The sequence below is a fragment of the Marmota monax genome, unplaced genomic scaffold (genome assembly GCF_021218885.2).
Source record: "Marmota monax isolate L192 unplaced genomic scaffold, Marmota_monax_Labrador192_F-V1.1 WCK01_AAM20220418_F8-fsc00024, whole genome shotgun sequence".
NCBI lineage: Eukaryota > Metazoa > Chordata > Mammalia > Rodentia > Sciuridae > Marmota > Marmota monax.
Genome location: NW_026695224.1, coordinates 28,963,448 through 28,976,783, shown reverse-complemented (window position 1 = coordinate 28,976,783; position 13,336 = coordinate 28,963,448). Strand labels below are relative to the sequence as shown.

Below are 13,336 nucleotides of genomic sequence, written 5' to 3'. Positions count from 1 at the left end.
GGGGAGGGGGTTGCCAAAGAGGACCGGAACAGGTGACTGCAGATGGGGCGCCTTGAGGAAAACATTAGGGATGTTTGATTGTGGGGGAAATGAATATCCCCAGTCACCCAAAGGTCACCATTTTCCAGCCCCTACACAGTGTAAAAGCAGGTTGCTTCTCAGAGGGGCATCTGCCTAAATGGTGATTTGGTTTGCATTTGCTGTGATTGTACTCAGAATCATCAGGGGCCAGGGCCATGCTAAGAACCAGGACCCCAAGGTGTTATGATTTTAGGAAAGTGGTATAAAGCAGACTTGTTTTGTTGATGTTGTGTTTTATTTTGACTTCAAGGTCAGGGTCAGTGGTCACCTTTGAATTGGACCGACCATGGAACGGTTGAATGCAGCCAAGTGACTAGATTGTGGAACAGGTGTCAAGTGTGAGACACAAGCTTTGGTAACACCTGGCTGCTCAACTCCACGGGACAAGTTCCATTAGTCTGGAATTTGAGCCGACAGGACTTGAACTTAATTAAACAGTCACTGGTTTGTTTCCTCCCCAGCCCCCTCACTGTGCCCACTCCCCAAACAGCCTGTTGAAGCCTTGGCTTCTGCAGTTTTTTTTCCCAACTCACTTGTGTGGCCAGAGTCTAATGGAAGTGAGTTCGGGTCATCCAAATTTCCCTTTGATGAATTATTAGTCTCAATAACCCCCAGCTTAGCACCTGGCACATTTACCTGAAGACCTTCCAGTGGTCTACCCTGCACCCCAAGCTGGAACAGGGACATAAAGGGACAGAAAAGAAGAAGTGGGGACTACAAGGTTCACCCAGATAACTAAGCCAAACATCCCCCTCCCTGGTTTCCAGGAGAGTTCGTGTGGAGATGGTGTTTGCAGCAATTGTGGGTAGTCTGTCTTGGGTTCCCATTTTACTTGGCAGCTGCAAAACCCACCAGGTCACGGTCAGGTGGTTTGCCATTGACTTCCAAGTGGGCGAGAATGCAGTCAGTTCATACCAAGGTCTAGCCCCTTTTCCCCAATCCCTGAGAAGTCATGATATCAGTGTTGGTGCATCACCAGACTGGCCTTCCACAGGCCCTAAGACCCAGGAGGCCAATTGGGAAAGCAAAGCAGAACCCTTTCAAACCCATGTTGTATCCACATATTCAAGGTTGTGTTTTGCCACTCTGCGCATCTAAAATGGTCTTGTGTTGCCCTCTGGCCTTGATGGACTGCTATTTCTGCAAAGAAACTTTGTAGTCACTTTGGAGAGCAGGGAAATGTACCTTCCCAGCATGGAATATGCAAGCATGGCCACTGGCCTCATTTTGGGTGAGCTGACATTTGGCTACTATGCCAAAAACCATGACTTTCAGAAAGCCCAGTTTTTTGTTTTGTTTTGTTTCTTATCAAGAGTTGGCTTTGGTTCCTGCCACCAGGTTTGGAGTGGCATATAATCTAAACTTCATTGCCGGTGGCTCTGGCTTTGAGAAACAGCACAGGAGGGCCCCTGAAAGCAAGATCACCTTCTCCAAAGATCAGCTGAATACATTTGGCAAAGTCTCCCTCTGACTTGGCATGGTCCTGCCATGCTGGACAATATCTGTTGGCCCCATGCCCGCTACTCCTTGGGCTTCTTGGGGAATTCTCTTTCCAGCTATCCTAATGGCAAGCTCTGAGTGACATCTTTCTATGATCAGATGTGACGACAGTTTAATAACAAGTTCTTGTTTTTCGCTCATCAGCTTTTTGGTCTGTGTATCATCAGCATGAGACTGAGCCACGTTAGCGAGATCTCATTAGTAAACAAGTTGGCACTGCTGATACAAGATGAAACATTTTTAAACTGATAAAAAAATTTTTTAAAGAAGCACTTTAATCACCATCAAATGACTTTCACGCCACTTTTGGGGGCATCGCTACATAATTCAGAAAAGATGAAAGAGCCGTATGAAGGAAGTAATGTTAACAACTCTGGTGTAAAATATCTGTCACCATTGCTACTGATCCACTGTGATAAAATAATAACACCTTGACATATAGACACTGGCTGCAGCTGTGGGTTCCCCTAAGTGATTTTTTTTTTTTTTTGAGAACAATTTATCAGTAGGTTGCAAGCAGCTGCTGATCACGGGACCTTCGGGGAAGCAGCACCTCCGTCCCCTGTGATGGCAATGAGGCAGGGTGTTGACACGGGACTGATAATTTCTGGGAAACCCAGCAGAATCTTCAATCATGCCTGAACGCCATTTCTGATCTAGTCAAACATTTGTGAGCTTCCAGAGGAGAACTGTGCCATCCATCTTTCTAGTGTATGTAAAATTACCTAGGATTCTTGTTCAGGATTAAGCTAAGAGCATCCTTGTAATAAGGGTGCATCTTTCTCTTTCAGAAGTCATTTGTCAGGTTTGCGGTGCAATCTTCCACTAGAGAAAGGTGGGATTTAGGAAGCAGTTGCTGTGTGTTTGTAGCGGAGGCCCTGAGATCTAAATTATCCATCCTTCCAGAACCCTTGTTGGGATGAAAATGTTAAGTAGCCTCTTTTCATCAACATTTATTTGATAACTGCTAGTCATCAATTTGTAGCTGTCAGCACAGAATATAAATGAATATTGACTCCTCTAAAGGAAAAGTACAGAGGTTTCTGATAAACAATACGTTGTAAAGGAAAAAAAAAATCCGCATATTGACAAGTGTAATGCATCAGCTAGGACTCTGGTATAATACTTACGTTCTGATAAGGACACATGATACAATTAATGTTTAGTTTTCAGGTTTCTCTGCTTTAATATGCATGCTTATTTAAAAGAAAGGATAGATTCCTGTCTTCAAGTAGATGTAACTATGGAATGTATTTTAAAATAAACACAGATTCATGGCGTATCCACATATTCAATGATGGCAAGAGCAGGGGACATTCTAAGATTGCTTTATCACAACCTATCGATGCCAGGACATTGCACGGCAGATGCTGAATGCATTAATGTACACAAAAAGTAGAGTCATGAAAGGGAACGGGGCACTTAGCTGATCCGGCTTGGAACCCCAAAGGCCAGGAAGGAGGGCAGTGGCCAGAGTTGAACTCCTGGGACAAAGAGGTAATCTGAAGTGAGCCAATGTAGCAAAAAGGAAAGACAGGGGCCTCTTCAAACCTCACAGCTTTCCTGATTACTCCTGGGGGGTCTGTTAGCCAGAGCACACACTCCCCAAAGGCAGAGCCAGCCATCAAGTCCAGGGGCTTGAATACCCCAGGCAGGGTGATGTTTCATCAGGGAGGGGTCAGGGAGGGGGTGGAATAAATGGCTGCCATGACTCCCTCTCCTTCCTTCCCCTGCCACAAGACAGGTGCAAGGTGGGCTGTGGAGTTCACCGGCAGACACCTTGGTGCTTGGGGCAGAGCTGCTTCTGCAAACCACCTGGCATCAGATTGATCTGAAAGGCGACGACAGCAGCCCCCTCCAAGAGATGGTGTGTTCCCCACCCACTGCCCAAGAGCCCTCTCTGCAGTGGACACATCGGCCACACGTTCCACCAGTTCACACAGCAGCGCAGTTTGCACAGGAATGGCGCTCACGGCCTCTCTGATGACAGGGACCGAAACAATCGGTGCCCTCTTCCCCCGCGGCAGCCTTGCGTAATGGAATTGCACAAGGCAGTTTGGAAGAAGCGCTAATCAGCAAACAGGCCAACATCTGCCAAAATCAGGGAAGGGAGAAGAAGAGAACAGACATCTATCCTGGAGAGGACTCCGCCCCCCAAACTCTGTTCTGCTTTCCAGTGAATTCCAGCCAATGGGGACCTTTCATCAGGTCACAATGACTGGCACTTAAAGAGAAGTTACCATTTGCCAGGCCTCCCCAAAGAACCTTGTAAGAATCATATTCTAACCCTCACACCCTCTCAGCGAGCCAGGGACCGTTAGCATCCCCATTGACAGAGAAGCCCCAGAGACCAGAGCCATTGTCCAAAGCCACATAGATACCAACTAACTCCAGAATCCATAGGAGTTGGTACAGGAGTCTTCCTTCCAAAATAAATGACACAGATATTGCCATGTTGCCCATCTGCCCATTTCCTCTTGTCTCCCATTCGACTCTCAGGCAGGTCACATTTGGCCAGAGTGATCCCAGGCGTCGCCTCCATGTGTTGACTTGTCGTGTGTTCCCCTGAGAAGTGTTCAAAGGAGATTTTCCATTGTTGATTTAGCCGGTGAACTAAATTGAAATCATATCCATTTGGATTAACAAAAACAAAGACTCAGCGTCCCCTTGGATGATTCAATAGCAAACGAACCTTAATAAAGAGGTCATCTGATTTTAAATGCTACCTCCAGGCACTTGATTTACCAAGCTAAGAAACCTACTCCTCAGTGCATGAACATCAAAATCCGTGAAGACTAAGTCATCTCTGTGACCTTTCGTAGGACCACGCTCCAACACGCTCCGTCAGATTTGCAGGGGAAAGGTGTAGTCCACCCCACCCCACCCCAACAGGTCTCCAACAAATTAATTTCTACAAATTTCTAACAGTTGAATCCGACAGAGGCCTTGGACAATACAGACTTAGACGCATGCAAATACTCCCTGTGAATATTGAAATTCAACTTTCTTCATAAGCCCTCAGGAGCTTTGCTAACTTACAGGCTGTTCTTAGCGTTTCTTACAGATGGGCGTGCGCTCTGCTTCTCATGTGGAAAAACTGAACATCAGGAGCACAGATATTTGTTTTCGGGCTTTGAAAGTGTGAGAGAGTGTTTTGGAGAAGCTGTTTGGACCACATGGAGCCTCTGCGCCCCACGGAAGGCAACACCCCCACTTTAGCCCGTGGGCCTGACAACGCTTGGCCACAGGTGAGCACTTTCTTTGCTAAAAACAGGCTGACAAGTGTCGACAGGCTCAGGTTCCCTTTCAGTTGACTGTCCCCACCAAGGTGAAGAATGCCATTCCCCAGGTGACATTGAAGACACAGTCTGTGGCCAGGGTTTAATGGCAGTGGCTCTGAGGGACAGCCAAGCAATAGGCTACACCAATCTATCAGTAAATGCAATTGGTCCAAGCACAGACCACGGCCCAAATGTGCAGAGGACACACTGAGCGAGCTGGAGCAGGAGAAAGAAGGTCATCTTTCAAATGACAGCCGTAAGCTCCGAGAGAAGCTCATGCTGACCGGGTGGGTGGGGGTGTGAGGACTTTCCAGTGTGCAGTAAAACAGGCACCCCAAATAAGACACCCCTAAATCTGATCAAGTCCCTGACCAAACACATGCATTTCTAGCTCCATCTCCGAGGCGTGTACAGAGGCTGGCTTAGGGCAGGGTGAGCTGAAAAGTCCCCAAGAGGGTTGTTATCCCTCCTCTAAGAGGCACAAGACCAGGGGTTCCAGAAGGAACCTTGAAAATAATTCTTTAAAGACCAAAGAATATAATTGCCTTCCTTAGCTTTAAATTGGGGGGAGGAATAGGCAGACAATCCCAACTACCCAAGGACTCCAAAGCCGCCTTCGCTCTAGAGTGGGGGTGGGGGGCAGGGGCAGCTCTCAACTTCAGCTGTCCTGTGGACAGAGAGACCTGGGCGGGCTGCCAGGGCTCTGCTTTCAAGTCCATGGATTGTTCTAGATGTTTCCTTGAAATAAGTGAGGCCCTTTTCATACCTTCCCCATGTGCCAGGATTTTCACCATAAACGTTCCAAGGACTCCATAATGGATTCGTGTCTTAAAGAATGGAGGTACAATAATGAGAACTGTTCCCTTTTTCTGAGACCAGAGACAGGCTTGTTGGGAAGGGGTGGGGTTACTTTAGTGCGGGAAGGAAGGAGTGGGCTCAGTGCGACCCTCGGGGGTGAGTTTATGCCTGTCATAGGTGTTCTTGGACTGATTGGACCTGAGGGATTCTCTTCAGAAATAAGATCATGGACTGTTGACGGTGCCTTCCATCCATGAGAGAATTCCCCGGGCATTCCCTGCTGACGTCAGCTGGTACCCACGTCGCTCTAGGTTCAGTCTCTCCTTGAATGGGAAGTTCTCTTGCTGGGATGGGAAACTGCTCTGGGGTATCCGTTTGTCCACAGCTTCGTTGGCATTGGCCAAGCAGAAGACATTGGCCACCATCTTCCTGATAACATCTTCCTTCCACGTGGGACAAATCGGATGGCCTGTCACTGCAATTTCCCATCTGGGCCACCTCTATGCTGAAGGACCGACGAGTGTTTGTCAGAGATAAAAGAAGATATTTAGCTTGTGTTAATTTGAAGCATTTTACATTTTTTAACTCGACTTTAGCCTCTGTTTTTATAGCTCTCTCTGTATTCTGTACATAAATGTATGCCTCTGTATTCGCCATGTATATTGAAATAAGCCTGTGAAATTGCTGCCAGGCAGAATTAATGGGTTTAGTTCTCACATAGTGGTACAAAGAATATGTCCATACTACCAGTAAAGCAAACAGTTTCCCCTTCTTTTCTGCATGGAATGACCCCACTCGGTCTGCCTGCCACAGTAGCTCATTAAGAAAACCAAGAACTGAATGTTTTGTGAGCAGCCAGGATTTCAGAGCAAACCCCAAACACACTGTTTGTTTAGATTTTAAGGTTGATGGTTCCGTTATGCTTAGGTCACATATATATTCTACAATGTAGTTATGAAAAGGCGTTGGGGGAGGGACACACAGGGTCCCTGATGGGGACACCTCATGCTAAGGAATTAACTCTTGACTCTGTCTTCCCAAAATGAATTAAGAGGATACACTCTGCAGTATTCAGACCTCAGAGGCCGCCCCCGATGTCTAGCCCTGCCATGTCAAGTCGGGCCTGTCTTGGTTAGGTATGTGCATTTTCATAGAGAGCTCACCAGAACAGATCATTTCTCAGGCTCAAAGACGCTGGCCTTGTTAATATTTCATTTAGAACATACTGTGGAGAGTGTCTCATTTATATTACTTCCATAATTAATGGTGATAACTTAGGCACTGCCTTACACCGAGAGATCTCTTCACAGTGGTCGGTGGGTAATGAGAAACAATAGATATTTCATTCACCAGCAGCTTGTTGCTAGTTAGTAGGAAATGATCGTGTGTGCTGTTGCTTTAATTGCCAGGGTAAATAATTCTGCCTGGGTATTAGTGAGCATTTTAAAGAACTTGATGCAAATAGACTAGAAACAAAACAAACAAACAACAAAAAAATCACCTTGATTATGCAATACCTTAGCATAGAAAGTTACAAAGGTATGTCTTTTTTTAAAAAAAAAAATTGCATTCTATCATGCAAATATTATCTCCATATGCATGTGCTGACTACTCATGTACTGTATTTTAGGAAATACAATTAGGCTGCCTTTCTCTTCCCCTCTGTAGACTGTAAATAACTGTAGATCTTTCTCTTGTTTCCCTATGTAAATATATGTAAATATTAACAAGCTATGCATGTTGATATTCTAGGCAATTTCAGGTACTTTTATAATCTGAAGGCATGTACTTGAACTGGTTTGTTAAGGGGGGGGGGCTCTCTCAAACTCTTTAAAGCTGAATAGAAATTAAAGATTTCTTCCTAGATGATTGTGGCTTCTTTTGTTTGCCTTCTCCTTGCAGAATGGAGTCCCTTCCAGGTTGTCACCTCACAGGGAAGAGACCCTGAGCATACTCCAGGCCCAGAGACCATAGCTGAGCTACGTGACTTTTTACATGTTTTCCTTGGATTTTTGAAAAAAAAAAAAACTTTCAGAAGCCTAAGATGGGCTTCTTTAGATTTTTCTAGTCCAAGAATCTCTCTTTTTTTTTTTTTTAGTATCAGGGATTGAACCCAGAGGCACTAAACATCCCCAGTCCTTTTTATTTTTTACTTTGAGACAGGGTCTCACTAAGTTGCTCAGGGCCTCGCTAATGCTGGCTTTGAACTTGTGATCCTCTTGCCTCAGCCTCCCAAGCCACCGGGATTACAGGTGTGCCCTACTGCGCCCTGCTAGTCAAAGTATCTCCAGTGAAAATAATCTCTCTTATCCCCTTCCTACATCCAACCACAGTGCAAAAACCCTGTGAAAGGGTCCTTCCCATTTCAAAGGTGCAGAAACTGAGTCACATCAAGACTAAGTACTTGCCTAAAGTCACGGACCCCGACTCCTTCCTACATACAGAGGATCAATACACATTTTCTGGAAGAGATGAAGTCATTTAGGCTCTGCAGGCACTGCACAACCCTGCCACTGTTGGCAATGTGCGTGAAGGCACAGGGATGGGTCCCAATAAAATTTTATTTACAAAAATAGGCAGTGACAGGCTGTAGTTTGCCAATCTCCTCTGCACACTCCGCCAGAATTCAGTTGCTCTTCAACAGACCACGAACAGTCAGACTCCTTTTGAGTCGGAGTCTGTTGGACGGGGGAAACACATTCTGAGCAACTGAAAATTCTCCATCTCCCTCCTCCACATACCAGCACTCTTTGTGGAAGTCATGAGATAATAAGGAGGTGAGCGCAACTGAAATCACCCGAGCCTGCGAATCAAGCTGTCTTCCTCCCACCAATTATAGCGCCAGGTTTCAATTTGGTTATCTTTAGTTTTCATAAATAGGGATGGAGGGGGAAAAGTAAGAAAGACAAAGGTGAAAAAGAAAGAAAGATACCAAACAATCCTCACTCTTCAATGAGAGGAAGGAGGCTATTACCTCTGGTATCTATGGAAACCAAGCAGCGCGCGCACACTTTTTAATGGCTGGGAAAAAGCGCTGGTGTTTGAAGATGTTTTGCCCAAGTATGATACTTCAGTGTAAATGCATTAATTGACAGCTTCCTTCGGGACTTGTTTATTGAAGTTTCCAAACTTAATTTGATGGCACAGGGAACTCTCCGGAGCCCTTGAAGAATGCGGCAAAGCTAGATCTGTAGGGAGCAGAGCCAGCTTGGGCATCATCATGTACAAATCCAGCTCGACTCTCCCGCAGAGCCAGGGAAGAGACAGTCCCCACTCCCTGTAGTTTTCCATTAACAAACCCTCTGTGCTCACCTTGGGAAGGGAGAGAGAGGCCCTTGCTAACCTCCACTGAGCAGGAATCAATACCGCCTCTTTTGTCCTCGAGGGAAATGGAGGAGGAGGAAAGATATGGGTGTTTTTGCAAATTGGGTGGCAGCGAGGCATGGTAGGGAAAGCCCAAGAGCTGAAGCCAGAGACACTTCAGCTGGACCCGTGCCTTGGCCACCTGGCAGCTCCGTGACAGGTGAGAAAATGCAGTCTCGTCATCTGTGAAGTGGGCTTAATAGCACTCACTTCGAGGGGCTCTCCTTGGGATGGGTGAAACATGGGGTCATCCCCGCTCAACAAATACTGGGAAAAGGTAGCTGCAATTCTGTTGATTGCAAGTTTAAAGACAGAAGCACACGGGTGGAAATATTCTGTCTTTCCCCTCACTCAAGGGGCTTCAGTAGCGGGAAATTTCTGGTGTCTAGACTAGAAATCCATGCAGCAAACACCCTATTTCTTCAAGCCAGGGACCAGGCTGGCCATGAATTCCATGGCTCCTCTGGCCACAGGGGGCCAGAACTAAGTTCATGTCCGTGCCCCTGGGACATCAACATTTAAAGAACTACCATGATCCTTTGTTAAATTCCAGAGACCCCTCACCCAGGCCTGTTACCTATCTCCTCTACATTCCCAAATACCCGTGAGCAATGGGGGCTGGGAATGGGATGCGCAGATAGAGCATCTATGCAAGCAGGCAAATCCAGTTACAAAGAAGAAGCCCAGTAGGAGTGTAGGTGGCCTGTGGTGGGTGCTACAATATTCTTTCAAATTTCTATTCAAAAAGCTTTTATAGTAAAAATTTTGGAGAAATATATGTGTCTCTCCCTGTGGGGTGTTAGTGCCATTCAGGTACATGAGTGGCACTGGTTGACTTAGTGTCCTCCAAATACTAAGGGTGATGCCCTTTTTCCATAAAGGACCAGATACAATTTCTAGTAGGCATCCTAGGGCCACTTAGCCCCGTCTCTCTTATTCCTCCAGTTCAATTTTTGCCTCAAAATGTGAAAACCCGTTCTTCTATATTATTCTAGAAGTCAGGCAGCCCTTCAGGTCCCCAACTCAGAGGCCGGAAACCCACGAGCTGAAGGTCAGAAGTGAGCCACTCTATGAAGGAATGTGAATTTGCAGCCGTTCGGTAGGTGGCTGTTTAATTTGGCTTTGATCCTGACGTGCAGATGCCCACAGCGTGCTGGGAGTGGCTGGATTTGGACCTCTGATGGTGGAGGTGAGCAGGCTGCCCAGGTGGGTAAGCAGATGGTTGCCAGGGACAAGGCGATGGCTGGTGGCATCTGCCACACCCCCGGGCATGAGGCGGCCTGTCCTGGTGTCCCCCTCTCACTCCCCATCTACCTATGGCAAACTCCAGATTTCAGAAGTGAAGGACAATCTCAGGCCAGCCCAGCTGGACCTGGGGGTGGGACTCCCCCAAAGCCCCGAGCACCAAAGGGTGCTGTTCCCAGCTCCAGGTTGACCTTTGGCGGGGTCGTAAATTCTCCTTCGGGCTGACCTCTATCTCCTCCTTCCCCTCCAAGCCCTGGGAGAGACAAAGTCCTTCCCCATAGAGACCACCTGTCCCTGGGCCCCAGCTACTCCCCTTGAGTCAGGTCACTCTCCCAGAAGCCACCTCCTCACAGCTGTAAAGGGCTGGGCCAGGCCTCTGACTGGCTTGGGGGAGGGTGGGCGAGGAGGGCCATTGCCACCCCGGTGCCATCTCCAACAGCAACAGCAGGGATTGTGGGGTGCTAATGGCTGCTGGCTCCTTCTGATTCCCACAACCTCACCTCACTGGGTGGTGCGATGGTAAAGGGGTGACGGAGACTAATGGGGGTGCTGGGAAGTACCAGCATTAAGATCCAAACAGAGATCTCCTCAGTTCAGAGCCTGTTTTCAGGCTCCTTGCTCACGGTCGCTCTGACCCCACAGACGCACCCTCTAGAGCTTCCTGGAATCACGAGTCAATGGGAACATTTATCCCAACTGGATCCATGAAGCGGTTCCATATTCCCTTCTGGGGTCACTAATCTCCCTGGAGGCTGCTCCAGAGCTTCACGGGGCTCCATTCCTGTGTCCTCAACTGCCTGGTTTCCAAGCTGGTGTCCTCAAGCCACAGGAGGACCCAGTCTGCCTGCGGGTGGCCTTGGACAATCAATCCCCAGCCAGAAGGTCTTCTGAAGGGGTCTGCGGGCCTGAGGAGGCGGGCTGCTTCAGTAAATTGCAGGAGCGTCCTGCAAGCCGGCGGCGCTGGGGTTAACGGTTCCGCGGGTGTGGGTCACCTGCAGCATCACCAGGGCGGTCTCATGACGCACCGGCTCCAGTTGGCACTCTCCTGCCTTCGCGGTTCAGAGAAATGCTGAACTCAGGAGAACGGGGACACCAGGAGCATCTTACTCTGCTTTTTTCCTCTCTGGTTGCCACATCTGATGGCCTCGTCTCCCAGATGCCTGGCTTGCAAGCCTGGTGACAGGAAGGACAATAGCCACTTGTGCAGCTGGCCCTCCAGTCGTCATGGTGGCTAAGCATCTGTCCTCTGCTGGCCGTGTGGGAGGAGGGAACGCAGACCCATTAGGTGAGGCCCAGGGGGGAGAGAGGCTGGGGCCACGGGGAACACGGGGAATCCTGGGACTGGGAGTTATTTCCCAGGCAATAATGGAACCAGGGTCTAAAGAGGCGCAGGATTTACTCCCTCCCGATATCAGGCTGATGAACAGAGACAACCCTCTGGAGCCTCTGTTGCTTCCAAGGCCTTATTAGAGCACGTGCTTAGAGACAGAAGGTCCCAGGTCATTGGCCGCCCCAGCGGGTGGGGACGGGGAGGAGCGCTGTTTGTCATGTCATTCTTTGGTAACTTCATCCAAGGTGACAAAACTCGAATACACCAAGCTTCCGCGAGGGGCTGCCTCGACTGAAGGGGCAAACGGGTCCCTGCCAAGGAAACTGCCCGAGAACGTCTGTCCACGGCCTTGGTGATGTCACTGTGCCCACTTTCAAAACAGAGCTGTCTTTGGTGTCCAACCTCACCAAGCGGCTCCCCTGTGTGGGGAAGCACATTCTCAAGCGGTAGGAGCCAGCGATACAGGGAAGGAAGAAGAGTCAAGGGTTCTTTCCCTCCTGGACTGAAATCTCTGACACATTTGTACTAGAACGTAGGGGCCAGCTAGGCTGTTTCTGCCACACATAGCACTTCGCTAATGAGACGTCACAGGAGCTGTGCGTGGTTCAGGGGAAGCAGGCTCCTCATCTGGAATAGCTGGCCTCCCTCCCTCCCTCCACCCCTCCACCCCTCCACCCTGCACCCACTTACAGGGTGGGGCTTGGGGCTGTATACAGTGGGCGCTGTGGTGTGCTACCCAGAGCCCCCATTCTGCACCAGGAGGTCCTCATTTCCCCAGCCGCTGTCATTGTTTCTGAAGGCTCCATCTATCCTTGGGACTGCCCTCCACCAGAGGATCTGCCTGACCCAATCCAGCTCTCTCCAGGAGGCACCCCATCTCAATAATTTCTGGGCCTCCTTGGCCCAGTTCAGAACATCTCTGAAGGATCACCTCAGCTTCAGAATCTCCTTGGGACTGGCTGAAGCATCTGCTGCTCCTACATCATGGCTCGGTTCTCCCTCTGCCACACTCTGCTTACCCCACAAGTGTGGATCCTAGGGCATACCCCGGTAATCTTTCTGCATGCCAATCTCAGTTGTAGAGTCTGCTTCCCAGGATACCCAACCTATGACTAACAATAGCTCTGTTTCTATAAGAAATACACGGAACCACTCTGAGCCTCTGTTTCTTCTTCTGTAAATATGAGATACTGATATACATATATTTTAGTCATTCTCATGACTGAATCAGCCCGTGCACATAACGTACTCTCATGGAGCTTGCACACATTCCACATTCAACTGATAGCAGCTACAACAGAAGCAGAGGCAGGGGCATCTATCCATTCACACTGCCTTCTGTCTGCATAATCCTTTCCCATCCATCAGGTCGGGGTACATGGCCTAGGGCAAAAAGCACAGGCTTCCTCCGGGCTTCTGGTGAGACAAGGTAGATTCAAATTAGACATTTTTGTCTGCCCCAGAAACTCTATTAAAAGTGTAACACGGTGGGGGTGGGGGGAATGTTTAAGTCAGTGATCAAGAAACATCAACAAAATTTTTGAAAGATGGGAAGCAGATGGAGAAGTGGCAAGTCCCGACTCAGCAGACTGGGGCCTCCAGGAGGGGAAGCGCCAGAGATGAGCCAGCTCACCCCCCGGAAGCTGGGAGCAGAAAGAAGTGGTGAAGGACGGGGCACCGAGGCACCCTGAGCGGGGTTCTCACGCAGGGTGGCAACTTGCTGAACAGCGTGTGTTAT

The 13,336-nt window shown here is 48.5% G+C and overlaps 1 long non-coding RNA gene across 2 annotated transcripts in view; it reads right to left on the bottom strand.

Annotated features, from left to right (window-relative positions):
* The window catches only part of LOC131423838 (uncharacterized), a 245,524-nt gene that overhangs the window by 25,571 nt on the left and 206,617 nt on the right, over positions 1 to 13,336 (bottom strand). The gene's annotated exons all lie outside the window — the stretch shown is intronic.